Source organism: Pleurodeles waltl, chromosome 3_1 (assembly GCF_031143425.1).
Source record: "Pleurodeles waltl isolate 20211129_DDA chromosome 3_1, aPleWal1.hap1.20221129, whole genome shotgun sequence".
NCBI lineage: Eukaryota > Metazoa > Chordata > Amphibia > Caudata > Salamandridae > Pleurodeles > Pleurodeles waltl.
The window spans coordinates 1,325,704,084-1,325,730,392 of record NC_090440.1 but is presented as its reverse complement, the minus strand read 5'-3'; the positions used below and the strand labels follow the sequence as shown (position 1 = coordinate 1,325,730,392).

General features: G+C 45.3%; 1 long non-coding RNA gene across 1 annotated transcript in view; it reads left to right on the top strand.

The window, feature by feature from the left end:
- Nucleotides 1–26,309, top strand: part of LOC138283351 (uncharacterized) — a 239,692-nt gene that overhangs the window by 75,111 nt on the left and 138,272 nt on the right. Inside the window, exon 2 of the long non-coding RNA XR_011201210.1 lies at nt 19,337–19,451. This is a non-coding gene — a long non-coding RNA (uncharacterized lncRNA). The remainder of the gene's footprint in view (nt 1–19,336; nt 19,452–26,309) is intronic.

Below are 26,309 nucleotides of genomic sequence, written 5' to 3'. Positions count from 1 at the left end.
TGCAATTTAATTAGTTGTTATGATTCAGGATTAGTTAAAATAATTCAGTGTTTTCTCTACTTAAATGGTAAAATGTTGTTTCGACAACAAACATTATACGATCGTTTCTAACTTTTTCGATTCTGAATTCTGCTGAATTACAGCTCGGCCAACAAACAAGTCTCTCTTTTGACCTCATTCTACCCATAAGCACAATAATAGCAGCAATGCAAATGCTAATTTAGGTCACTGGCAGTATTACAAACCATTTTTGAGTAGTACTAGTACCATTTCACGTCCTTGTTCTTAACTTAAGGTAATGCTCAGTGTTAACACCTTTTTTATTATGAAAGCAGGTGTTAAGAAGAGGTATTGTGTGACAGGAATGTTCGAGTTGGCAGGCTGGTTGGCGCAGCTGGCCTGTTTGAGGCCTGCAACAAACACCTTCTGAGGACGGGGACCAGCACACGGCAGGAGGCCCAAGCCTACGAAAAGGTAGGGTGCAGATTGGCCAGTATCCTTCAAAAGGGCCAACCAGTCATAGAGGCAGCTGGTACTGTGGGGGTCTAAAGAGGGTGCAGGACAGCACCTCAGAGAACAAGTGACCTCCCAGCTTTATCCCACATACCCACACTGTAGGAGCGGGAGTCTCAGCAGCAGGTTTTGGATCTGGGAGCAAGGAGAAGATAAAACACCGCCGGATGGACAGCACAATAGTCTAAAGTAGGAGAGCTGCTCAGGTAGTGTCCTTGGGATGCCTCATGCCAGGGTCATGGGGGGAGCAGACAAAAAGGCCAACAAGGGGTTAGCAGTGGGCACACATGGCATTTGCAGCCCAGGCAAGGCCAGGGGGCCACCCACTGCGATTTGATAGCAAGCGAAGCCTAGCGGCAAAGCGCTGATTACCTATCCAAAGGGCTCTCAGGAGAAAAGGCTGTGCCAGAACACTGGCGTTCAACACCATAACATGGGAACCACAGGGTAACGTGGAGGACCAAGAAACATTTTATTGTGCATTGATATTAATGACAAATATTGCGATGTTTATATGCTGATGATGTACACGTCAACAAAGTGCGGCAGTTTAAACCCAAATGATGTCTCCCCTCTGATGTGCAATGGGAAATAGGGGAGGGCTGAGTGAAACAGGGGTACCCAATGGAATGGCCGATAGGGGGAGATGGTCCCTTAGCACGTCTGGGTGGGGTTTGTATATTTCGTGTGTGGTATTTGGTAGTGGTGTGGATGTGTTTTGTGATGTTGTGCTGTGTTATGGTTGCTGTATTGCTTTATTTTCTACTGTTTTGCTGCTTTTTGTCTTGAGCTTTGTTATATTTTAATTGCAGTGTTTTGTGGATGTTATTGTGTTATATTCTGTTGTTTACATTAGATATCCCAACAAATGTTGCTAGATTTCCAACCAAACACAGCTGAGGCCTTCAATGTTCCTGCGATGAAATTCAGCACAGTCTAAGGTGGTAAAACACCATTGTTCCTACGTTTTTAACTGTGTAAGATACCATTAGACCATATCTGAAGCACCATCTTCCAAACTTTTTTTTCAAATGTGGATTAAAGAGACTTCAGGAGGAGTGAAAGTTTCTTCCTCTGTATCTGTCTGGTATTCAGATCTGTAATATATTGTCTTATGTAAAACAAAAACAAAAAACAGTGGACGTTTTAAAGACGTTAAATGCGTCACGTTCATGATTGGCAAGCAATGTGCCACCCTCACAGCAGTTTTGTTTGATAGGTGGAAGTGGGTCTGTATATCACAAAAATGGTCAATTCTGAACGATCATAGGATTATTAACAGGACAATTCAGGATTCACAATTAGAGCTACAAATATTATAGCCTTAAAATACTGAGGCATTTTGTTGGGATAAAATGTCCACTGAATAATGCTACTAGTGTGCACCCTTGCCTGAGCTACGCAGATGAAAATATCTGCTTTGTTTTTCACTTTTTGGCCTCATTACCTAACGGAGTACATGACCAGAGCGGGTCTCTGGGGTCTGGAGGGGTGCTCCATGCATGCCTTCCCAGTAACCCATTTGCCGGTTTGCACAAGCTTGGCAGTGGTGGCAATGTATGTGTTTGCTAGAAAAAGAGAAAGAAGTGCCTCACAAATCTAATGAGAGTGCTCCAGGAAGGAACCAAATGCAGGACACAACAAAATGTTACTTCCGCACTTCTGATCGGAGCCCTTTCTTCATCATCCCCACGCTTCGCAGCCTATTGCTATATAAAACCTGAGAAACAGGGCAATACAGTGTTAGCTTTCAGACTTCCTCCAACTTTCATCTTGTACAACCTGCTTTCGGTCGCACTTCAAAATCCCAACAACTCCAATTGACACAGCGCACACAGTCCAGGCACATACTACTTCATACCAACACTACATAATGCATTATCTCAGAAAATTAGACAAAGCAATGGAGACAGCTTGCAGAGATTAGGCCGAACTTTCGAGAGTCAAGGCGGGTAGCCACAGGCCAAAGTGCAGAGAGCAGGAAAAAGACTTGCGCTGCCATTATGATTCAAGTGGAGAAGTGTGGCTCAATGGTTAGAGCGGCAGACCCTGATGCAGAAATCTGGCCCGGGACCAGGGTTCAATTCCTGCCTGGGACTCAATTTCCTTGTACCTGATAATTCTTGCATCGGTGCCTAATCTAATTCATGGGTCCCACTCTGTAACTCTGGGCATAGCTTGCTTAATCTCCACAATGCCCCAACAGTGCTGGGATACCTGGCTTCACCTTGGGGGTTGCCCAGGAGTTGGCACCTCACAGGGAAAAGCCAGGAGGGGTTCCACAGTGGTATGTGTACAGCACCTTGAGACCCTAACTCTATACAAGTAAGAAGTTTACAGATTAGACAGAGGATGGGAGGAGTCTGAAGACAGCAGTCTTATCTGAAGTGTTGAGTTACCTTTTTTTATAGGAACTGACACTTTTTTTTACCCAGAAATGCTGCGACCAAAAGATTGACTGGAGTCAGGTGGGGCTCACTTCTCTTGGTGCTCATGTTGTGAGTTTCTCCCAGCATGAACCACTAATGTCTACCAATGCCTGGAGACAAAGGGGCATATTTATACTCTGTTTGCGCTGGAATTGCGTCGTTTTTTTTGACGCAATTCCGACGCAAAACGAACTCCATATTTATACTTTGGCGTTAGACGCGTATAGCGCCAAAGTCCATGGAGTTTGCATCATTTTTTAGCGTGGACACCTACTTTGCGTTAATGAGATGCAAGGTAGGCGTTCCCGTCTAAAAAATTGACTCCGAGGCATGTGCGCCGTATTTACACTCCCGGGCAAAATTCACGCCCGGGAGTGGGCGGGTCAAAAAAAATGACGTACGGCCGCTTTTGCGCCGTTTTTTAGCGCCTGGACAAGGCAGGCGTTAAGGGACCTGTGGGCTCGGAAGGAGCCCAGAGGTGCCCTCCCAAGCCCCCAGGGACACCCCCTGTCACCCTTGCCCACCCCAGGAGGACACCCAAGGCTGGAGGGACCCATTCCAGGGACATTAAGGTAAGTTCAGGTAAGTATTTTTTTTACATTTTTTTGTGGCATAGGGGGGCCTGATTTGTGCCCCCCTACATGCCACTATGCCCAATGACCATGCCCAGGGGACAGAAGTCCCCTGGGCATGGCCATTGGGCAAGGGGGCATGACTCCTGTCTTTGCTAAGACAGGAGTCATTTCTATGGGGGTTGGGAGTCGAAAGAATGGCGCAAATCGGGTTGAGGCGAAAAATTTGCCTCAGCCTGACTTGCCCCATTTTTTGACGCCCAAGCTCCATATCCCCCTACGCCGGCGCTGCCTGGTGTACGTCGTTTTTTTCCACGCACACCAGGCAGCGCCGGCGGATAACGCCGGCTAACGTCATTGATGAAATACGGCGCCCGCATGGCGCTTCAGAATGGCGTTAGCCGGCGCTAATTTTTTTGACGCAAAACTGCGTTAGCGCAGTTTTGCGTCAAAAAGTATAAATATGGCCCAAAAGGTCTTTCTGGCCTGGAAAGCGTGCTAGAAAAAGAGAAAGAAGTGCCTCAAACCAGTTCCAGGGTAGAACATGGGATTACAAAAAGCATGCCTGAGAAACGCTTATAAGATAAAAATCGAAATTGCCAGTCAGGGTTCCAGATCTACTCACTAACCATTGCATGTGATGCCCCACAGACTGTTGGGGAAGTATTCAGAGGTCCAGGGATGTGCCTTGGACAGCCATCTTTTCAGAAGTGATGGGACATCACTGGAAGGGGTCTGCAATAATCTGCTGCAGAAACTGTGGATATGCTTTTAAGTGACCTGGAATGAAGTGGTAACCCTGGCCGTAGCTTGGAATCTCGTGGAGATTTCACTTGTTGGGTCTGATAACATGGTAAGGATCGAGCGATCTTAGTGAACAGCGCCCTCCGCGTTGTAAATAAAGAACAGACGATGTGCAGCTATTACACGGGTAACCCATGCCTTGGTTTCTGTTTTAATTCAAATACATATTTTGCTTCTGCAGCTTTTGTTAAACACTTCAACTCCTACATTTAACGAAATGCGAACATGTGCTATATATATCTTAAGGCTGCTAAGAGTCGTGGTTCGTTTAGTATGGACGTTTCCCGTGCCCTTTCCACAAGATTCCTGAAACCTTATTAACTGCACTTGTAATTGCCTCTTTCATTTGCTCTGATTCTGCGGATGTGCTTATTTTTGTTTGATCAAGATCATTGCATTGTAAGTCTTCTGAGGGTTTACATTTAAACGGTTCCTGTTTAGAATAATTTCTTTGTATCGGGGCTTTCAAAATCACTTAACTTTGTTTTCATCTGCTTATCGTGGGCTGGTTGCAAATTTAATTTATTTATGCAGTGTCTTATGAGAAGATGAGTGGCCGACAATGTTTTTTAGAGTTTACATTTTACATTCTACTGTTTCATTATTTTTCATACAAATCAAGATCTTGTTTATGCACATTTCCTTTGTGACCTCTCTGCTGTGGCACACACTTGTTTAAAATATTGCTTTAATTAAATGTCATTATCCTAGAAGAAACATACACTGCCATTCATGAATCCCTTGCTTAATTGCAACCGTGTGACCCTGTAGCTGCCCAGTACCAATCCCAGCACTATGTGGAGCCAGTGCTTAATTTGAGCCGGTGGTTGCAAGTGTGGAGGAACCAGCACTCTTTTTTTGGGCACCCTCACTTACTTTTCTGCATCAGACTTTTGCCAAGACCAAGAAAGGGGGAAAAAAGCTGAAGGGAAAAGAAGGAAGAAGAGAAAGATGGAGGGCCCGATTCACAAAGTTAAACTTAGACGTTTGGTCTAAACTTAGACCAAATGTCCACGTTTGCGACTTTGGGAATTCACAAAGGGCATTTACAAGTACTATCTTTAGGTCTGTGCGACTTTGGGAATTCACAAAGGGCATTTACAAGTACTATCTTTAGGTCTGTACTAGGGGTGGACCTAAATAGTACTCGTTAATGCCCTTTGTGAATTCCTAAAGTCGCAAACTTAGACATTTGGTCTAAGTTTAGATCAAACGTCCAAGTTTGCCTTCCTGAATCAGGACCAGAGAAACCATCATAAAGGGATAAAGCCAAAACTTGCAAGACATGAAGAGGCAGAGAGTGACTGACAGTGGATTAAAGAGGCATGAGGTGAATTCAGGAGTGTTCTGATTGCCAACATTTAACTGCACCAGCTGTGGGCTGCTGAGCAGAGCTTTGGGCACCTGCATTCGTTATTTCACAAATTAAGAAGTGTTTGGAGCCAATTCATAAAGTTATTTTTTGGTTGAAAAAGTATTTTTTTTATGTTCAGAGGTGGCTGAACTTATGATTGCTCTGTAATCACAAAAGGCGGGCTAGAAGTTGTAAATCCAATTAACCCAGTCTAAAATTACTCTACACTGGTTTAATGTTATGTGGGAGAAAATCCGACACAAGAGGGGAGAGTGGACAGTTCAAGGTGTGATTATCTTTAAAGTTTATGAAAGGCCACAAACACTTCAGTTTCTGAACATTCACATACACCCCTCCAGCCCTTTTCTATACCAGAAATCATACTGATTTCGTCAGTCAAGGGCTGAAATAAATCCCTTTCCATGCTTAGAAAAGAAAAACTAAACTAAGAGGAAATGTGGGTGATTGAGTTTCCACAGGGAGGATGTGGTTGGCTGTGTGCAGTTACACAGTGGCACAGCCTTCTACAATGCAAACATTCACTGAGTACGATCCTGCATAGAGAAATGCTAACCTACAAACGGCGTCCAGTTAAACCTGGAAATTTGTAATTGGTGCAGTTTTCCAGGCATTCTGTCGGAAAGTCTAGTGAAACTGGAAACATTGTAAAAGTCCATTCATGTCCATTTGAGCTGGAGATGAAATTTATGAACATACCTTTAAGATTTTACGTGATTTAAGGTGTTTTTAAATAAAAATCCCTCTATTCACGCTTTCAAATAACATGAAATTAACCTCCTTTAGGAGTAATGGCCTTCTCTTTTCAGGGCGCAACATGTAGCGCTAATCCCACTTGGAGCTCCTTAAAGCTTGCAAACCTTAGCTTCACAATGTTGAACACCACATTATGGCACCAGTGCTCGCTGTGTTCTTAGCTGGACTCCTGCGGTTCCTGCTGAGTTTCTATGATAGGAATAGTTCCATTCATTAGGACACTTTCAACAAGATGGTTCACCCTCTTCATAATAATCCAAAGAATTGCGCAATTTAGCTGTGTATTGCCTAATTTTCAAGTAGACGTGAAAAGTGGCCCTTCTTAAATAACAAGTATTGGAAAAGCTGAAAGGTTTGACGTTTGTACTTTGCGATATTAGTTTTCTCAGTGCTTATCTGTTTACTGGTGAATGACAGCGAACAAAAACATCTTAAAAATGGATGTAGGGAAAAAATGCTTTATTTCTATTGCATTTCCAATCAACGTTTTCTCCCTGGTGCTACTGCACAACTTGCAGATTGTTCATAAACATCTTCAAATGGAAAGATATTAAGAGAGGGTCTGATTACAAGTTTGGCAGTCAGACCGCCATGTTTGTGGACCTAAAAAGATGACTGCGCCGGTGGCCACTTGTATGCTGTATTACAATGTAGACAAGAAGAACCCCCACCCACCAAGCAAAAAGGCAGACTGCCAGTGACGCGACGGTCTGCTATCTAGGCGCTCCAACCACCAAAGTCATTAGCTCTTCGGCCAACCACCAAGCCTATTAAAAACACACAGTCGCCGTGGCAAACCCCTTGCAGCATTTGCTTAATGGCAGTCGACCACAGCGGTCCGAGATAAGCAAAGTAGCAGACAAGTGCACATTGGATGAATTAAAAATTAACACAGCTGACACACATTGGTCCACTGGACACACCTGCAAATCACACTAAAAAAACATACCCCTTCTCAGACCAAAATCGTTTGCATCTCCACTTGAAAACAAAGAACACCGACCACTGATTTTCTTTTTCCATTGATTAGGCCCCCTTTATTTTCACCATCCCATCTAACTCATTGCACATACTTTTGTCCATTCACTTCCTATTGCACTTCTCTTGTTACTTAAATCCCTGTCACCCACTTTAGTTGTCCACCTTATCACATCCCAAAAATCCCAGTTTTTTTGAAGATGAGTTGAGAGTCATGGTGGATGAAATCGTAAGAGTAGAACCACAAATGTTTGAAGCTCTTGTCCAGCATATTCCTCTCAGTAGGAAAATGGAACTGTAGCAAAGGATCATCGACAGAGTGAATGCCCCGGCACCACCCTGAGCACATAAAAGGGCATTAGGAATAGGTGGAACAACCTGAGGGGCATGGTGCGTTCCCTGGCCTCAAGGCAACAGATGGAGGCCAACAAGACTGGTGTTGGCTCTCCCAGTGCCCCATTAATACTCTTTCCCTGGGAGGAGAAGGTCTTGGTAATCCTGCATTCCCTGGGCATGACAGGAATATCTGGGAGAGTGGAGTCTAGTAAGTTACAACATAAAACTGCAATGTACTGCATGCTCACAGATCAGCTTTTGCCACTGCGTTGTTACTTCACCAACATTCAATACCCAGAGTATCCGAGATGTAACATTGTCAATGTGTATTGTTGGACCCAACATCAGAGCTACCAAGGCCCATCACATGCCATAAGTCAAAATGGTGCTAGTCAGTCTTCCAATACCAAAAAATCATCCCAGAACTCATGGTATGTCTCAACATGTAAATGTATGCTCAAACGTAAATGCAGTCTTCCTACAGATATGTAATACTGAATGTTTGTCTAGTGTGTGAAATAGAGGGAGTGACCTGACTTCAACTCCCAGGAGGCCCTGTGTCTGTAATTCCAACCATCAACCCAATGTTCACTTGCCCAAATCCACCTGTTTGTTAACTCTCAATTGAGGTTTAGTCACCTATGAGTGAGCAATATACAGATCATGCTCAACTCAGAGATGTATCTGTCTACCTAGTTCCATCTTGACCTGCTATAGCAAGATTAAACTATTGAGGACAGGAATGATATCTTACCAAGTGTGTATATCAAGTATTTCTAAGGCCTTAAGCTGCATCACCAGATTAGTAGTGGCAGCAAGCACATTTACACAGCACTGTACACAAGATGACTGCAGTTACATATGCAACACACTTCTGTGTTTGCCTGTATCTCACTCAACTAGGCCTCCAAATGGTCAAAGGCATATGTTGCCTCTCCACTATGTTGGCTTCACTGTTGGTAAGATGTCATTTTCATTCCTTCATCCAAAGTGCAACTGATCTGTACATTTCATGAGCTGCTTGAGTCAAATAGTTTAAGCAAGCTTCACACATGTCAGGCCAAATACTCCAATACCATGGTAACATGGCACAATAGGCTAACCTACAACTTAAGAATGTCTAATATCTCTACATACTGTAACACAAAACCCTTGGGGGTTGATGTCATATTTCAACCAGTAACAATGTACTTTCTTCGTCAACGGGTTGAGCTGCCACTGGGCAAATGGAGGCCACCAAATAGATACCCACTGCCCCCGATGAAGCCCTCGATGATGATGACACTCCTGGACTTGTGGATGTAGAGAATGGTCCTGGAGCATCCTTCTCTCCTGGACATATGTCAACAACACCATCGAAATCATGAACACCATCCACTCTGGCTCGCCATCCGACCCCTGCCCTCACCACATCTTCAACAAATCAAGCTCTGTCATGGCACCCCAACTCCGGAAGATCATTAACAGCTCCTTCGAGACTGCCACCTTCCCAGAGAGCTGGAAACATGCCAAGATCAACTCCCTCCTGAAGAAACCCAAGGCGGATCCAAAGGACCTCAAGAACGTCCGCCCCCTCTCCCTGCTCCCCTTCCCAGCAAAAGTCATAGAGAAAATTGTCAATAAACAACTGACCTGTTTCCTCGAGGAGAACAACACTCTGGACCCGTCCCAATCCGGATTCCGCAGCAGCCACAGTACCGAAACCGCCCTCATCGCCGCCACCGATGACATCAGGACCATACTTGACAACAGAAAAGCCATGGCCCTCATCAGCCTGGACCTCTCAGCCATGTTCAACACCATCTGCCACCACACCCTATGCATGCGCCTCAACTACGCAGGAATCCATGACAGAGCCCTGGACTGGATCACCTCCTTCCTCATCATCAGAACTCAGAGAGTCCACAACTCCATTCTGCTCTGAAGACACCAGAATCATCTACAACAAACCCCACGGATTGTCCCTCAGCCCAACCCTCTTTACCGTCTACATGGCTCCGCTCGCTAGCACTGCCTGATCACACCACCTCAACATCATCTCATATGCCGATGACACCTGGCTGATCCTCTTCCCCACTAAGGACCCAGCAATCGCCAAGACCAGCCTCCATGAAGGAATGAAGAACAGCTGTCTGAAAGTGAATTCTGACAAAACTGAGGTCCTCATCTTCGGCTCCACCCCCTCCGCATGGGATGACTCCTTGTGGCCTGCCACACTGGGAACTGCACCGACACCCACCAACCACGCACGCAACCTGGATTCATCTTGGACTCACCACTATTAATGACCCAGCAAGTCAACGGCATCTTGTCCTCCTGCTTCAACACCCTCCACATGCTTCAGAAGATCTTCAAATGGATCCCTACATAAACCAGAAGGACGGTCACCCAAGCCCTCGTAAGCAGCAAATTGGAGTATGGCAATGCCCTCCACGCAGGAACCAGGGCCAATCTCCAGAAAAGACTGCAATGCATACAGAAAGCCTCTGTACACCTCATCCTGGACATCCCCCGCCACTGCCACATCACAGTACACCTGAGAGACCTACACTGGCTCCCCGTCAACAAGAGAATCAGGTTAAAACTCGTCACCCATGCCCACAAGGTACTGCACAACACCAGTCCAGAATACCTCAACAGATGGCTCTCCTTCTACACCCCGACCCAACAGCTTCGCTCCGCTGACCTTGCCCTCACCACCGTCCCACCCATCCACAGAATGACCGCCGGGTGCAGATCGTTCTCCCACCTAGCCGCCAAGATGTGGAACACTCTTCCCACCCACGTGCACCAAACACAGGACCTACTTTCCTTCAGGAGACATCTCAAGACATGGCTGTTTGGCTAGTAGCAGCCCCCCCTACCCTCAGCGCCTTGAGACCCTCATGGGTGAGTAGTGCACTTTACAAATACTCTGATTGATTGAGTGATTGGCCCATCGGGCAACCTGGTCAGATGACAACAGTGAGTCTCACTATGCCCACAATGTCGCCTCCCAGTCTTGTTACATCAACATCCCAGGCAATGAAGAGCCCCTACTGGTGTACCCAGCACAGTTTCCACCATCTTGTGCCCCTCAGTCCTAGATCCTGAAGTGCAACTCAGACACTCCTGACACTCAGGGTTCAGTACCCAGTTGGAGAGTACACCCTGTGCCAAGGGCACAAGCTTATGGAGGAAGGGTGTGTAGGAGGGATGCTGCGGATCAACAGAGTGGAATTACTGAGGCTGCTGTCGGCCGGGAGACCAAAAGCTACATCTTGGCGGTCTATCAGGAGCCTGAAGGCGTTATGGGCAAGGTGTTGACTGAACTCCAGGAAATGAAGCAGCTTCAGAGGGTGATGATAGAAAAAAATGGATGCCCATAACATCAAAATGGGCACCATAAAAGGTGTGCTGAGGGAAATCAACACCACCCTGAGCAGGGATTTTACCCCCTATCTTCCCCTTATTGTGTGGCAACTACATCATCCCTAAGTACATCTGCGGCAGTCACAGGAAGGGAGGCCTTGCCAGAGGCACAACCACCCACAGACTCCCCTGCCTCAGCAGCTTCTGATCCCTTCCACCTAGCAGGCTGGGACGTCCAGCAAAGAATCCCGGGGTTGCGAATGGTAAAACACCCACCAGTGCCAACAATAAACCACTTCCTTAAAGTCCTCCTTTGTATGTCACACATACACTCTGTGGACTGATCCTAAACCACATTCAATTTCCAATGGGAGATATACTCTGGACTTTGGACTTCCAATGATGTGGCATCTACTCTAATGATTTTATTCACCATACCTGACCCCTTCACTTTACATTTTTGTTTCTTTCTGTCCCAAATATTTTTGTATATAGTAACAATGCAGTAAATTCACCTGTCATAAATGTGTTGCCTGCTGTCTTAAGTTTCACATTTAGCTATGTAGATATGTCAGACCATGTGAAGCATACGATGATGATCCAAGGTATTTGTGCAAGCAGGGATATGTTGTATGTACACAGTGTTCAGCACAGTATTGCAACCATTCCACACAATCACATACATACAAGTATCTTGTCAAAGAAGACATTTTATTATTTTGTTCAGCGCATAGGCTGTCAATAAGTCTGAAACGTAGCAAATCATACATGATTGAATCATACTGGATAAATGATCACATTTACAGGTACAGACATCCAGGCCATGGAAGGAAGGGATTATCAGACATTGTCCTATAAAATAGAGAAACATTGAAGTGGTTGTTGTAATCAGCTGGAGCCATATCGACTACCATACAAAAGTAATCCAACATCATATAATGCAAGACTCAGACACATGGCAGTACAACAGTTTCTGATCACAGCATCATTACAACCCAGTGCTTCTGCATCTGGTGGTATGACACAATCAAATGTCAGTGATGTGCCACAGGCACTTTGGCCTACAATGTTGAAACACATCAACAGCTGCATGCAGTTCCTACAAAAAGAGTGTTTTGCAAATGTGAAGGAAACTAACATGAATTCTGCTGTGGACTACATATTTTCTGACTGCATGATGACACACATGATGCATAAGGGCCACCACATTGCAAGGAACAAGTCCAATGGAGTCCTCTGAACTTCCATCCTATCACTGTGCAAGCTGTCTTGGCACAGGTGTTCTACACCCAAAGTCTGTCACCTACATTCCCAGGAACAATCCATGTCCACTTCGTATGTCCAAACAGCATTACATACCTGCCAATGTCACAACTCTGAAATGCACACATGAAGATGTCATGGTGAAGGTACCTAAACAAAGAACAAAACAAGGAGTTTAGTTATAAAACCATACATATGATACATAGCAAGCATCTCGGGAACAAAGAACATTACAATTAATCTGACACAATTAAAGCAACATCATCAAGATGTGGATGTGTCAAATGCTAGCTCATCAAACACCCTTTGGCTGATTTTGCCTGAGCATCAGCTCCCTGACTATTTCCAAGAATTAACTCCACACATTATCACACCTATGGTTCATTGAACAGTCAAAGTCATGGCATCTTATGACATACTTATACTCATGAGAAAAAGCTGTTGATGAGATCTTGTCGCAAGTCAACTCCCTCCTCTTCCCCCTTATTATCTTCATTTGGCAATTCAGGATTCTCATCCAGTGGCACTGCAGGCTATCCCTCCTCTGGTATGTAAGGGACGTTCCTCCACAGGGCAATGTTATGGAGTATGCAGCTTGCCACAGTGATCTGACACACTTTTCCGGGTGAGTAGAGGAGGGTTCCCCAGTCCTGTCCAGACAGTGAAATCTGACCTTCAGGAGCCCAAACGCCTGCTCCACTGCCCGCTGTTTTCTTGCATGGGCCTCATTGAAGCCAACTTCCCCTGGCATACTTGGATCTTTCAGTGGCGTCAATAACCAAGGATATTCTGAATCTTCTATTTAGAAATGAGGCATAAATGCAACAATGAGTAACTCACTTCATGATTGTAGCAACTACCAATGGACACACAAGATCAGGACAGATGTGACTTGCCAACCAGCCAGGCCCTCTTTTGTTGCAGTTGTGACATCAGCTGGGGTATGGTGATGTTGCGTATTACAAAGGAATCATGAGCATAACCTGGGAACCAGGAACAGACAATTGAGATGTAGTGATCCGACAAGCAGACAACTTGCACGTTGATAGAATGAAAGTATTTCCTGTTGCGATAGACTTGTTCACTGGCCTCTGGTGGCACCAAGGCAACAGGTTTGCCATCAATGGCTCCCACCACGTGAGGGAGGCTAGCAAATCCCTAGAAGTCAGCCTTCACATTGGCTAAATCCTCACACCTCTGGAACCTGATGTAGCTGTGAATGTACTTCATCATTGCTGATTCCATATCTCTGAACACAACACTGAACATATGTTGGGACATACCACAAGATAAGGCCACTGTATTTCGGAAGGACCCTGTGGGCAGGAAATGTAATACTGCCATGAGTTGAACAATGGGTGGTATGCATGTTGGATTACTGTATTTCAAGCATCAGATCTGGCTCCAACTGACGACATAAATCCAGAATTGTTTGCCTATTTAGACAGTACTGTTTGACGATGTGACTTTTTCCCATGGTTTCATGGTCTGGAAATGGACCGTACACTGGAGGTTGCCACCTCCTCCCTCTCCCAGGTTACCCATTTGTGAAAATAATTGAGTTGAAGCATTAGTCACTGTGTCCACACCAACATGCATGATGAAAAGCAACAAAATCATGTGACAAAGCATTTCTCACTGGAAATATGTTACACTCAGTTCACATCACAGCTGTCAACTACACAAGGGTAAAATGTGACCCCCATGGTTGTCAACACATGGGTCCACAACATGGATTTGGGCAACACCCAACTACCTGCTCCTCAAAGCCCATCGAAATCTGACAGTCTGTTCTGACTGCCAAAAATACCGTCAGTGGCAGTGGACAGTGCTCTACCGTAATATGCCATCTGTGGCAAGCAAAACACTACACTGGTGCTTGTGTAGTAGTACCTATGCAACAAGGCTGCTTTAGAATGTTTGCGATGATCCAATACATATATTGGTGTTGTGACACATTTATCAGGGCCCAATACTGAATTTCCAACTGTCTAAATGGCAGACGCCTGACCTACTTCACTGAACGTTAGGAACTACCCATGACTGGTGGCGGAAGTTGACCACATGGTTCCAACCACAGCGGACACAGCCATAGGCTAACGTTATTGCCTGTGACAGTTGCGGGCCAATGGCTGTGGCTGTCAGTAGTGACGACTGCATAAGTGGCATAAATGTACGCCAGCATTTTGCAAATTCATTAACTTGTCTCCTGACACTGCTGCCAGCAACACCTCCACCACTTCAGCTGCTATGTGCCGCCTCTAACAGCAGCAGTACCAGGCCAAGCAGATGAAAGGGCCCCTGCCTTCTCTACTGAGGAGCTGGAGCGGCTCATTGAGGAGGTCCATTCCATGTATGGTCAGCTCTCTGGCTCACCAGAGGAGCAGGAAAGAACCTCATAGGAATTTTTGACTCTGTTCAACACAATCCTTTCATTCTTCATAGGGTACAATGTGCCTCTGCGTGACAATTAGACTTTTTGGATGCCTGTGCAACATGTTGTGTGCCATACATAGGATATACATTGTAAAGGTAGTGGAAAAAGTACTCTATATATTTCAGATTAACATTGTGTAGTGAGATGTGTGATGAGGCCTAGATCCTCCTTGTGTTGCATTCATTTAGCTAGGCAAGGAGACTTTGCAGCCATACAATGACATATCTTTGGATATGATGGCTGTAATTGTCAAATGATATATGTGCATCACAGCATGAGCTGTATATGTATAATATGTGATCCATTTGAGGATCTTGTTAGCAATGTGTATAGTGCCAGAGCACTCAGCCTTGGCCTTGGTAACTGAGACCCATATAAAAATCTCTGTGCACTTCAAAGTGCTACACAAGCCATATAGAAGATGGGCATATGATGTACTGTTCAGCATGTAAGTAATGGAAATGTGAGTGTTTCATAGTGTCTATATGCTCCGCCTGTAGAGACAAGGGCCTAGGCCAAGGCTGGGGTAGAGTTACTGTGGCTATGCTACTGTGCCGCAAGGCCCACTCCCTGTAGACCTGCAGATCCTGGCATGTGGACAAAATGAGCCTTCAGTGTCAAAGACTTGGCCTGAAGGCTTTTGTCCATTAACTACATTAGGGATGGGTACTGAGGTAACTCCATGACCTAGTTCATTTGTTCACTTAGCCTCATTGTGAGTGTCTGTCATTGACTTATGACAGGTCTCTTACTCCCACAGCTCTGCGGTCTCCTTTACATAAGTTATATTTGTCCAGCACAGGCATATTGTACAAGTGCCAAACCAGCAGAGCAGATAGTTGATTCCAGGGAGGGCATGTCATGTCACTCATTATCTTGATTACATGCAACCAGTCAGACCAAACTGACCTTAGTGGGTTGGATGCCATCTCTGTAGGATGCCACATATAGTAAAAAGTGTGGTCTGTGCTACAAGTACATACCACACAAACCCACCCTGAAGTGGTACGAGTTAACATTGGATAGCCCACATTTCCACACTTGCACAGGGAAGAGATTTTCCTTGCCACCCATGGCTGCCCTTTCATTGTCACTTAAGTGTTAGGGTGAAGTCTGTATTATGGTAGTTTCCTGGATAAACTGTATGCATTGAGTCAATGTGGCTAGATGTACGTGTCTGTCCAGTCTGGCCCAAGGATTTTATCCTTCAGAAGGCCACAATAGTGTGTTGTGTTTCATTGTGGCTCACATCACAGTGCATGTTGCTTGAGCCTGGGCTAACTGATGTCAGTAGGCTTGCTTAGTCAGTGTAGGCCATGAGCAGGGTAGTGGGCTAGCCTGCAAATAACTCCAAAAGTGTGCAGTCATGTCCCTGTACTTATCAGCATGTGCGCCTTACACTTGTGTTGTGTTTACAATTACACTATTTTTGTGCCTGGTGTTTCTGAAGACACAACCATTTGGCCACAAATAATGGATTTATAACCTTTTGATTTGTCCCTTGCATCCATACAGTTGAACGCCCATCAGAAGAAAGGGATTTGGAGAGCCATTGCCCGGAAGGTGTGGACCATTGGGGGTCCATAGCAAGCAGATGCCCTCTGTCAGAAGAGGTGGAAGGACATGAAACACTGGGCCCAGAAGATCAGAGATATCCAGCTGGGGCTGTCCTCCCAATGTGGGCGGGGTGTACGTTGGAGCCTGACCCCACTAATAGCCCACATTCTGGCATTGGCCTACCCCAAGCTTGATGGGCATTGAGGAGAGCTCAGCAGCTACAAAGGGATGAGTCCTGTGCATATTTCTGCCTGACACATTGCCACATTGATGTGTTAAAGTCTGCCATCCCCTTTTGCAGATTGGAGATTGGCTATGTGTGACACACACGAGTGATTGTTTGAGTAAGTATGGTAGTTGGTTCATGCTGAGGTGCCTTGCCTATTAGACCAGTGACCTAGGACACAACAGAGTAAAGTCCATAACCAATTAACTCTCCAGGGTCAAAACAAGGCTGAGTGCAGTGATCAATCAGGGCATGATGTTTGCTGTTGTGAGTATTATTTGTACCCAACAGTCCACTTGTCTTCAGTGTGTCTGCCCAAACAACATGAATTAGTAAATCACTGTACTCATCCCTGTGTCTACTCAAGTCTACTATTGGCATCTGACCCCCACAGGCCACTTGTCTCCAGTGTGTGACAAGTGCTGGGGCCTCACTACTGTCTGTCATGTGAAGATTGCCATCATACATGTGACAGTACACACTTGCCCTTTGGGTGCAGTCTTAGATCAATACTTTTCTTTGGTAAGTAGTGACTGTCCAGTGACATTATTTTGGTGACATCACTGTTGCCATTATTCCTTGTGCTTACATGTTAGCAGGTGTATCTTTCACTATTGCCATATCATTTTTCTTGCTGTTTCATGCATGGTCTATCTGTCTTCGTGGGATGATGTCTGATTCCCTCACATACCTGTGCATGCCAACGTGTGTTTTGAATTGGACAGATGTGACAAAACTACAGTTCATGTGGTGCCACAGACAATAGTGTGTCAACATTGATTGGTGGCTCACACATACCCACACTTGTCATTCCAGGTAATTGGGCATATACATCTGCAGTAGCAATGAAGGACATGACAGGTAGGACTACAGTTTTTACCCACAATGTGCATTTCTATGCCATTGATGTAGAATTGGTTAGCAAAGTGCTTTCACATGTTAAGTGGTGAATGTTCTAGGCCTGAGCAGAGCTCACAGAATTCTATTCCACGGAGTTCCTTGGAGTTGATTTAAAACTCAGTGGAATTTTGCAGAGGCAGAGTTCTGTGAGCCGCTGAGTGGCACCGTCCCGGTACTGAATGTGCCCAATCTCTGTAGCACAAGCAGAGTGGGCCTTCCGAGATTGGGTACATCCAGGAGAGGGCCATAGGCAATGAAAGCTACAGTTTCAGGCCTCTTGTGCACCTGCCTATCCCATGTGCACTGCACACAGGACAGGCTGGGGCACAGGAGGCCTGAAACAGCAGCTTTCTCTGCCTACATCCCTGGCCTAAATTCAGGTCAGGGCCGTAGGCAGTTAAAGCTGTTGTTTCAGGCCTCTTCTGCACTGGCCTATCCCATGTGCACTTCACACGGGGCAGGCAGATGCACAAGAGGACTGTGCAGACTGGTGCACAAGAGGCCTGAAATAGCAACTTTTGAATTCAGGCCAGGGCAGTAGGCAGCAAAAGCTGCCTGTTTCTGTCTTCTTGTGCACCAGTGTGCACCAATGAAAAAGTAAAAAAACAAGGACTCACCTGGGCCCTCGTTGCCAGGGACCTAGCTCTTTACCTGCCTTCCTCTGCCCCTTCTTCATGGCCCGGCCCGGGCCTGCTGGCAAAGGAAGACATGGAAGCTCCATCCAGCTGCATCTTTGGGATGAGACTGTGCAAGCAGCCCAGTTATGTTCCACACAGCGCAAGCGCAGACAGTCTGCGCTTGCGCTGTGTGGCCTATAACTGGGCTGCAGTGTGCATGGGGTGAGCTCCACTCCGCTGGGTGGGCTAGTGGAGTTTTTGGTAGAACTCTGCACTTCAAGTAGAGCATGGAGTGCCCAAAACTCCAAGCCGCCCACCCCTAGAAGGTTCATAACCTAAATATTGACATGCATCAGGGAATGACTTGCAGTAATGTGGGAATCATATGTGGTTCGGTACAACCATTCATCCAAGGAAATCTGCGTTTGCATGACAAAAAGAGACAGTGATATGCCTTCACCATAAGCAACATGTTAAGGGCCTTTTACAGGTACTTGAGAGTCTATGGCCTCTACAACATTCAGACGACTATTGGCTTCTACTGATGCAATCAGAGTATTGTATTGTCAGGAGTGCCAATCAAAAGAGGTGATTTCTTTGGGGCTAGCTGATTCATTGTGGTATGGATTTTTTAGGCAAATCTCCCTGACATTTTGCCCAATTTGTCTCCAGTGTAGATTTCTGTGCAAGATGTGTTATCTATCTAAGCACCATTAGTACAACCTGAATGAATCCATTTAGAGAACGTACATATAGTGAAGTTACCATTGTTGATTTTTTCCAGTGTGGCATGGTTGTTTCCATGTCACCTTCTTCCGGCTTCTAGAAAATAGCTGGATTATTTGGCCATCATTTCTTCATGATGTGGCATTGTGTTTATGAAGACTAGCTGTATGCATGAACTTGTGTGGTATCTGTGGAATTGAATTTGGCATTGTCCCACTATTTTGTGACAACAGTTAACTGAGGGATACTACATGAGGCAAACCATTGAAAGTGATAAGGTATCTTACTTGTTCAATGGGTCCTGTTACTCTTAATTTCCTGTGGGCAAATTCTGACAGTTCATGTAGCATGCATGCATATGCTATTGCAAATGTTGAAGCCACTTTGCTGGAGCTTGTGAATTGGGGATACTATACATCATGATAATATTTGCTAATCACAGCTGTTGTTCAAGTTTGATCAGGAACATGTAGTGCCCATATTGTCTTTGTAATTTCAGCATCATACCAGGCAAGTGGAGGAGACAGAACAGAACCAAGTGGGGAAGCAGCTGACCACGGTACCTCCAGTCATTAGACAACCAACACGGAGAGACCCAGAGACCCCGGAGTGAGGTGAGTGCCATGGAGGACACATGATCCATGCCATCATCTTCAGATTCTTCTTCCAGTGGACACTCCCTACTGGTGCCGGACCCATCAGGAGTTGCTACTGTTCCATCATAATCTGCAACTCCCAGTTCCATTGCCACCCTCCCTGTTGCTCCCCACCCAGTTGCCTTTGACCGGTCATCCAAGAGGGTGGGCGTCTCCTTCACCCCTGGCACCCACCCCCCCCCTGTTCCTGTTGCCCATGCTGCCCTGAGTTAGGAGGCTATTGATCTCCTGTGTAGTATCTCTGTGGGTCCGACTGCCATTCTGAATGCCATCCAAGTGCAGGGCAGTCAGCTCCAGCAGATAGTTGCGTAACTGGAAGGAATTTATAGTTTACACACACCACAACAGCCACAATTCCCACAGATAGCACCCCACCAACATTGACCCACACAACACAACCCCTATACCCACAGACTCCACCCCAACACCCGATTGGCACATCCACCATATCCAACATACCGCCAGACACCACCTCAACACCCACAGACCCTAACGCCACAAACACCATACCCCCAGACACCACTTCAACACCCACAGACACAGCCACCTCTCACACCATACCCTTAGACACCAACCCAACACCCACAGCCACCACATCCACCATACCCCCAGACACCACCCCAACACAAACACACACAGCCACAGCCTCCACCATACCCCCAGACACCTCCATAACATCCACAAACACAGCCAGCACTCCCACATTAAATAGCACCTCCACCTCATAGAACCTGAGAATAATGCAAATGCCCATGCTCACACAAGCAAAACACACCACCCAAACCAAAGCATTCCACAGACATGACCACCATCATCAGCACCAGTTGGCAAGACTAGCACTCCCTCAATCTCCCAAGCACTAACCCCTTCTGCAGAAGGTTTCCTTTTTGACCTTTGCATTATCCCTGGATCCCCACACCCTCCAAAAAAACAAAATAACCCCACCCACATCCCAACCAATCCCTTCCACATCCAAGTCCCCCATCACACCTGCCCCTCCTGCAAGCAGCCATACCCCTCTCACCCCAAAAAAGAAAGCCACCTCTCAAAAGGAGAAGACCACCCATTCTAAGACGGAGTACACCCCTCCAAAATTAAAGACTACACCTCCCGAACCCACCCATTCCAAATCTGAACCCACCCCACTCAAGAATGATCCCTCAGGTGCCTGCATGCCCACTTGATACTCTTTCCTGTAGAGGGTCTCTGACAGTGATCAGAGTCAAGCTGGTGCACAGTGCTGTGCATGGACTTTGCTATGGACTGACCAATGGCCTTTGATCATAATTGTTTTTCTTATAATAAACTCTAGGTGTTGTTTTTGGGTACATCTTTGTCCTGCTATTACTATTCTACCTTTCTGATGTTCCTGAATAATTTGTATTGTATGGCTACAGTTGTGTGTGTTTCATCCTGATAGCTGATCCATTTGCTGTGGTTGGCAAGATCTCACTCTTTTGGCAGTGCTAGTGTCACCCCGGTCAAGGGTAGATGTTCACTGTATGGATTTGTGGGTGGTAATCTGTTAGACCTGACAGCCTTAGGGTGATCATCCCCCAGCTTTTCGCCTGCCTTCCTCCATTGCTCTGACACTGTTTTTGCTCGTTCTAGGACTCTGCACACTTTACCAATAATGACCATGTCCTCCCTCCCCTCAAAATGGCAACATTAGTTCCTACCCAATTGGCACATTTGTCTGCCTGTAAGTCCCTAGTAAAGTGCACTACATGTGCCCAGGGCCTTTAAATTAAATGCTACTAGTGAGCCTGCAGCACTGATTGTGGCACCCACATAAGTAGCCCCTTAATCATGTCTCAAGCCTGCATTGCAAGGCCTGTGTGTGCAGTTTTACCTCCACTTCAAGTGCTTGCTAAGCCTTAAACTCCTCTTTTTCCACATAAAAGTCACTGCTAAGGTAGGGCATAGGTAATCCAATGGGCAGGGTGTTTTATAAGTAAAAGGCAGGACATGTACCTCTTTGTTTTACATGTCCTGGTAGTGAACAACTCACAGATTCATTTTCCACTACTGTGAGGCCTCCTTCTGACATAGACTAGCATTAGAACTGCCCTCATGCTTTTAAGTGGGAGATTCTGATCTGAAAGGAAGTCCTGTCATGTTTAGTATGGCCAGAATGGTAACTGAAAATCCTGCTTACTGGTGAAGTTGGATTTAATATTACTATTTTAGAAATGACACTTTTAGAAAGTTGGAATTTCTCTGCACTTACTCTCATTTGTGCCTTATAGCCTGTCTCTAATTCACGTCGGGTCTGTGCTGGTTGACACCTCCCCTTGTGCATTCCACCCAGACAGTCATAAACACACGACGCTCAGTCACATCTACATACTGAGTGGGTCTTCCTGTGCAGGAAGGTTGGAGTACTCTCTCTTACACTTCAGAGGCAGGGTGGCCTGCCCCCACACAAAGGAGTGACAACCCCCCACAGGGATCCTGACACTCAGGACTGGGCTGAAAGGGGAACTTGTGCATTTCAAAACCACTCTGAAGGTTCGCCCACTTCAAAGGCACCTTTTGGTATATATGCTGGATCTGTCACCCCCATCAAATCAGACACTTCTGGATCTACACGTGGACTCTGTCAGAGGGACAGCCTGGCTGCCCAAAGGACTCCTCAGGACTGCTTTGTTGAGAGGGACGGCTGTCCTGCCTGTTGCTCTGCTGCATACTGGCCTCTGACTCTGCTACAGGACTCTGCCTTCCCCACAAGTGCTCTTCAATGGCTGGGATTGAGCTTGCCTCCCATTCTGAAGTCTCAGGGCCACAACGACTTCACCCCAGAGAAGAAAATCCCCATGCGTCAGAAAATCGACGCAACACCTGCAGAAATCGATGCAGCGTCTGCCTCAGGGTGAAAGAAAACACTGCCTTGCCTACCGGATCGACGCAGTGCCTGCTCCTTCTACCAGAACATCAAGGATTTTCATTGCATCATCCCTGGGTGTCAAAATATCTCTGCTTCACAGTGAGGAACCAAGGCTGCACTCCTGGAAATCAACGCATCACCTTAGAGCATGGAAAGAAACAACGCATTGTCTGTGCTGCGCTGGAAAATCAGATGCAGCACCTTATTTTTCAACGCATCTCCTCTTCTGCGGCCCCTGTGGGTCGTTATTTTTTATGCATCCCAAGGACTGTGTGTTAAAGGGATATAAAAACTGATTCTTAAGGATTGAGACACATTTAAATCTTTAAAAAGTGATAACTCGACTTGTACATATTGGATTTATGTCATTTTTATCCTATTTTATTCAGATAAATATTACCTATTTTTCTAAATTGGTGTGGCATACTTTTTGTGATGTTTTAACTGTGTTACTGTATGAGTTATTGCACAAATACTTTACACATTGCCTTCTAAGTTAAGCCTGCTTGCTCTGTGCCAAGTTACCAGAGGATGAGCACAGGATAATTTGTATTGTGTTATGACTTACCCTGACTAAGATTGTGGTCCCTACTTAGACAGGGTGCATACCTCTGCCAACTAGAGACCCATTTTCTAACACAATACAGTTGGGGTGTCCTTGCATTGTGTTTTGTTTGAAATGGTAAATAAATCATCTTGGCTTGGCCAATGTCAACATGTATTGTGTTAAATTTGTCCCCCTGATGTCGCTTGGACATTCATCTCATGTATGCAAGCTAGAGTTTTGTTTGTCCACACATGGAATGTGATCAATTGTGCTACCTCCTTTACATTTGACTGACCATTTGTCCATTTTCATGTGTGTACCTTGCAGCTACTTCATCTGCATGTGTGACCCATGCTGTTGCTGTTGTATTTGCTTTCTGGACTTGCATTTACACATTTGGTAGATTGGCATGCCACTTGGCTCTACTAATGATTGACTCTGAGTTACATGAAGGGTCAGTTCTTTTGCAAATGGTGTTTTAGGGGCATGTGCCTAACGGCCTAATTGGCCATACCTTGCCATCTCGGATGTCTGTGCTGCCTGGCTGTGCCAGTGGGACTGCATCGGTCCAAGCCAATGGCGGTTGGACCGCCACCACCACAATGGCAGTCCACACACTGACAAGCTCGTAATCAGGCCCCTAATATGTATGATAATATGTAGAACAACATTCCAAGAAGGCAACCATATTTTTGCTATCAGTTGGTGAGCAACTTGGCAATGCTGAGGAGAGGCTACTCACAAAAACATTTTAAAACAGATTATGCTGAAAATAAAACGACCCTCATCTCCTGCGTTTGTCAGTGCAAACTTGTGAGTGCTACCACTCTCGTGCTGACTGTAAACCTGTCACTCGAACATTTCAACAGATGCAAAACGAGACACCTAAACAGCCAGTAGTATGACAGTAAAACCAAAATACTCAAGTGCTGATCCACGATGTGATAGACAACGTTGCCTGCCAGTGTTGAAGATTCCAAGGCAAAATAAATCAATACCTAAAGGAGGTTGACCCAAACCCTTTAAATTAATAATTGCACACATTAAACACAGAAATCTGAGCCATTTAAAATGTAAAAGCTTAACTACGAATTAAAACCACAAATGGGAAATTAGAAGGTGCTAGAGAATTATTATTTTTTCTGTTGCATTTTCAGTCAAGGGGTGAATCATTTTCTAACCACAACGTTTCGTATTGGAAAGTCAAAGTACTAATCTGGGGTATTTAAAAACTATTTCTTAAGTTGTATTTTGGTGGAGTTCAGATGAGTTGTTGTAGGTAGTAGATTTCGTTACATCCTTAACCACCTTACTGTAAAAGGCGGAGACTGGTAAATGTAGAGTGATTTACTGTTTGATAGTTTGTTAATTTAAGAATCCTAATAATCTCAGTGAACATATGTCAGGAGTTGCTTGTCAAATCCCAAACTGTAGATTTCCTAAACATTGCTAGCAGACCACACATCAGTCTTCCAACTGCACACTAATCCAGAATGAGGAGTAAATGCCTGGGTTTCTGCAAGTTAGCTGATTAATAAATGTTTTTGGATTTGATTTGAATTCTTGCCAGAATTCGTACTGAACTGATGATTGCTCCCGTGTCTGACTTTTCCTTTCGACGTCATCCACTTGAAATCAAGGAAACCTCAACTTCTGGATGAATTCCTTGATTTGCCAGACTGTTGAGCCACAGTATCTGGAAGTCATGGAATTAGAGTGTAGTACTTGTGGTGCCCATACTCATTTACTGATAAGGATCAGAAAAATTCACTAGGCCATCAGGGCAGGACTGGAAATGAAAATCTACCTAGGCCAGCATTTTGTAAACTATCCCACACTATACGAAGCTATGACCAGAGTGGAGTCATGAGGTCATGGTTGGCCCATTGCACCTCAGCCAGCTCTGAAAGCAGCCCCAAGTCTGCAGCCAACCAGGAAAATACTACTTTTCAGAATGGCAAATCCAACTCTGCAGACCAGCCCTTGTGGTTTCTTAGGGAACTATTGTAATTTTGGGAGTAATGCCAGAAAGTTGACATCAAGATCATTGGTGGCAATCGCTCTATCATTTGATCGCAGGGCCAATTAAAATCTAAGTGATAGTGAGACAACTTTATAGCAGTGAACTTCTTTGAAATCCATTGGTAGAGTGATCATGCTTGAAAACCAACCTAATTACAATCTTTTCGATAGATTCCAAATTCTAAAAGTGGCTCGAGGGATATTAGGTTCGACTTATTTAACGCCTTGGATTTTTTATTTTTGACTGCCAATTTTGTTTTGCTTTTATTGTAAGTGAGACTCTCTGATAGGGTTTACCACTGTAAACTTTGTTAAAATGATTTGAGTATACTAGTTGCCAGTGTCTTCCTTTTGAGTAAAGGTCTGCTGCTGTGCAGCTCCAGTAAGAGGCTCTGAGACGGCTGCTCATAAACACGTGGACACACACCTGTGTGCACTCATGTGTGGCATGAGAAAATGGGATTCCTGTCTAGCCCAGCTTAGCATCTGCACACAAGTAGCCCGTGGCATATGGGACCCTTGAGGGATTGGTGCTAACCTTGTGCAGGCCTTATAATGCTAGTGGGCAATCATATTATAAGTTTGTAGTGCTTCACTGAAAGTGTATGCGCTTTCTTGTATTATACATTATGAGCAAAATCTGTGCCAAAGTGCAGTTAGTATTCGTATAGTTAGGCCCAGAAAACTGTGTGGCGACCAATTCTATGGTAGATTTAGTGTCACTTTTGTCACATCTGCACTCCTTCTGGTGCTTGAGGATTTGACATATTTCTCTGAATTAGCTTGTAATGAGATTCCTGACTTTTTGCTCCGCGTATTGGGCCAAGTTAATTACAGTGCTGGCCAGCTAGAAAATCAGAGATCTCACCACATAGTGAAGCAATTTAACTGTGATTGGGCTTGTTCTTTGGAAAGAAAAGGGTGGGACCGAAATCTGCTTGTGCTGATTTCTTTTAATACTGCACCAGGCTCTAAACCTCAGCCCAAGGGGAACAAAGGGGAGAAGGCCACACCTCTGGAGATAATCACAGGAGGGTTTTCCATTGATGTTTTGGAGCAAAGGAGCCAGACAGCTGTGACAGTTAGCGGTGTTGTTTCATGCCATTTCAAGTTTCAAATGCTGTGTAGGATGGTTGGAAGAGAGGTGGAGTGATGGTGTGTTACCCTAAGATTAGATAGAGGTGTCTATCTTCTGGAACCTTTTGCCCCCACTTCAAGCCACTGAATAGGGGAGGGAAAGGGAGAGTGAAAATGGATTTTTCAGGACCCTAAAGATGACCATACCCCTGTCTTAAGTGCTGCAGAACCCTGGACTTAGAATAATATGGGACTTGGTGGATTCCATGCTCCATTACCAGTA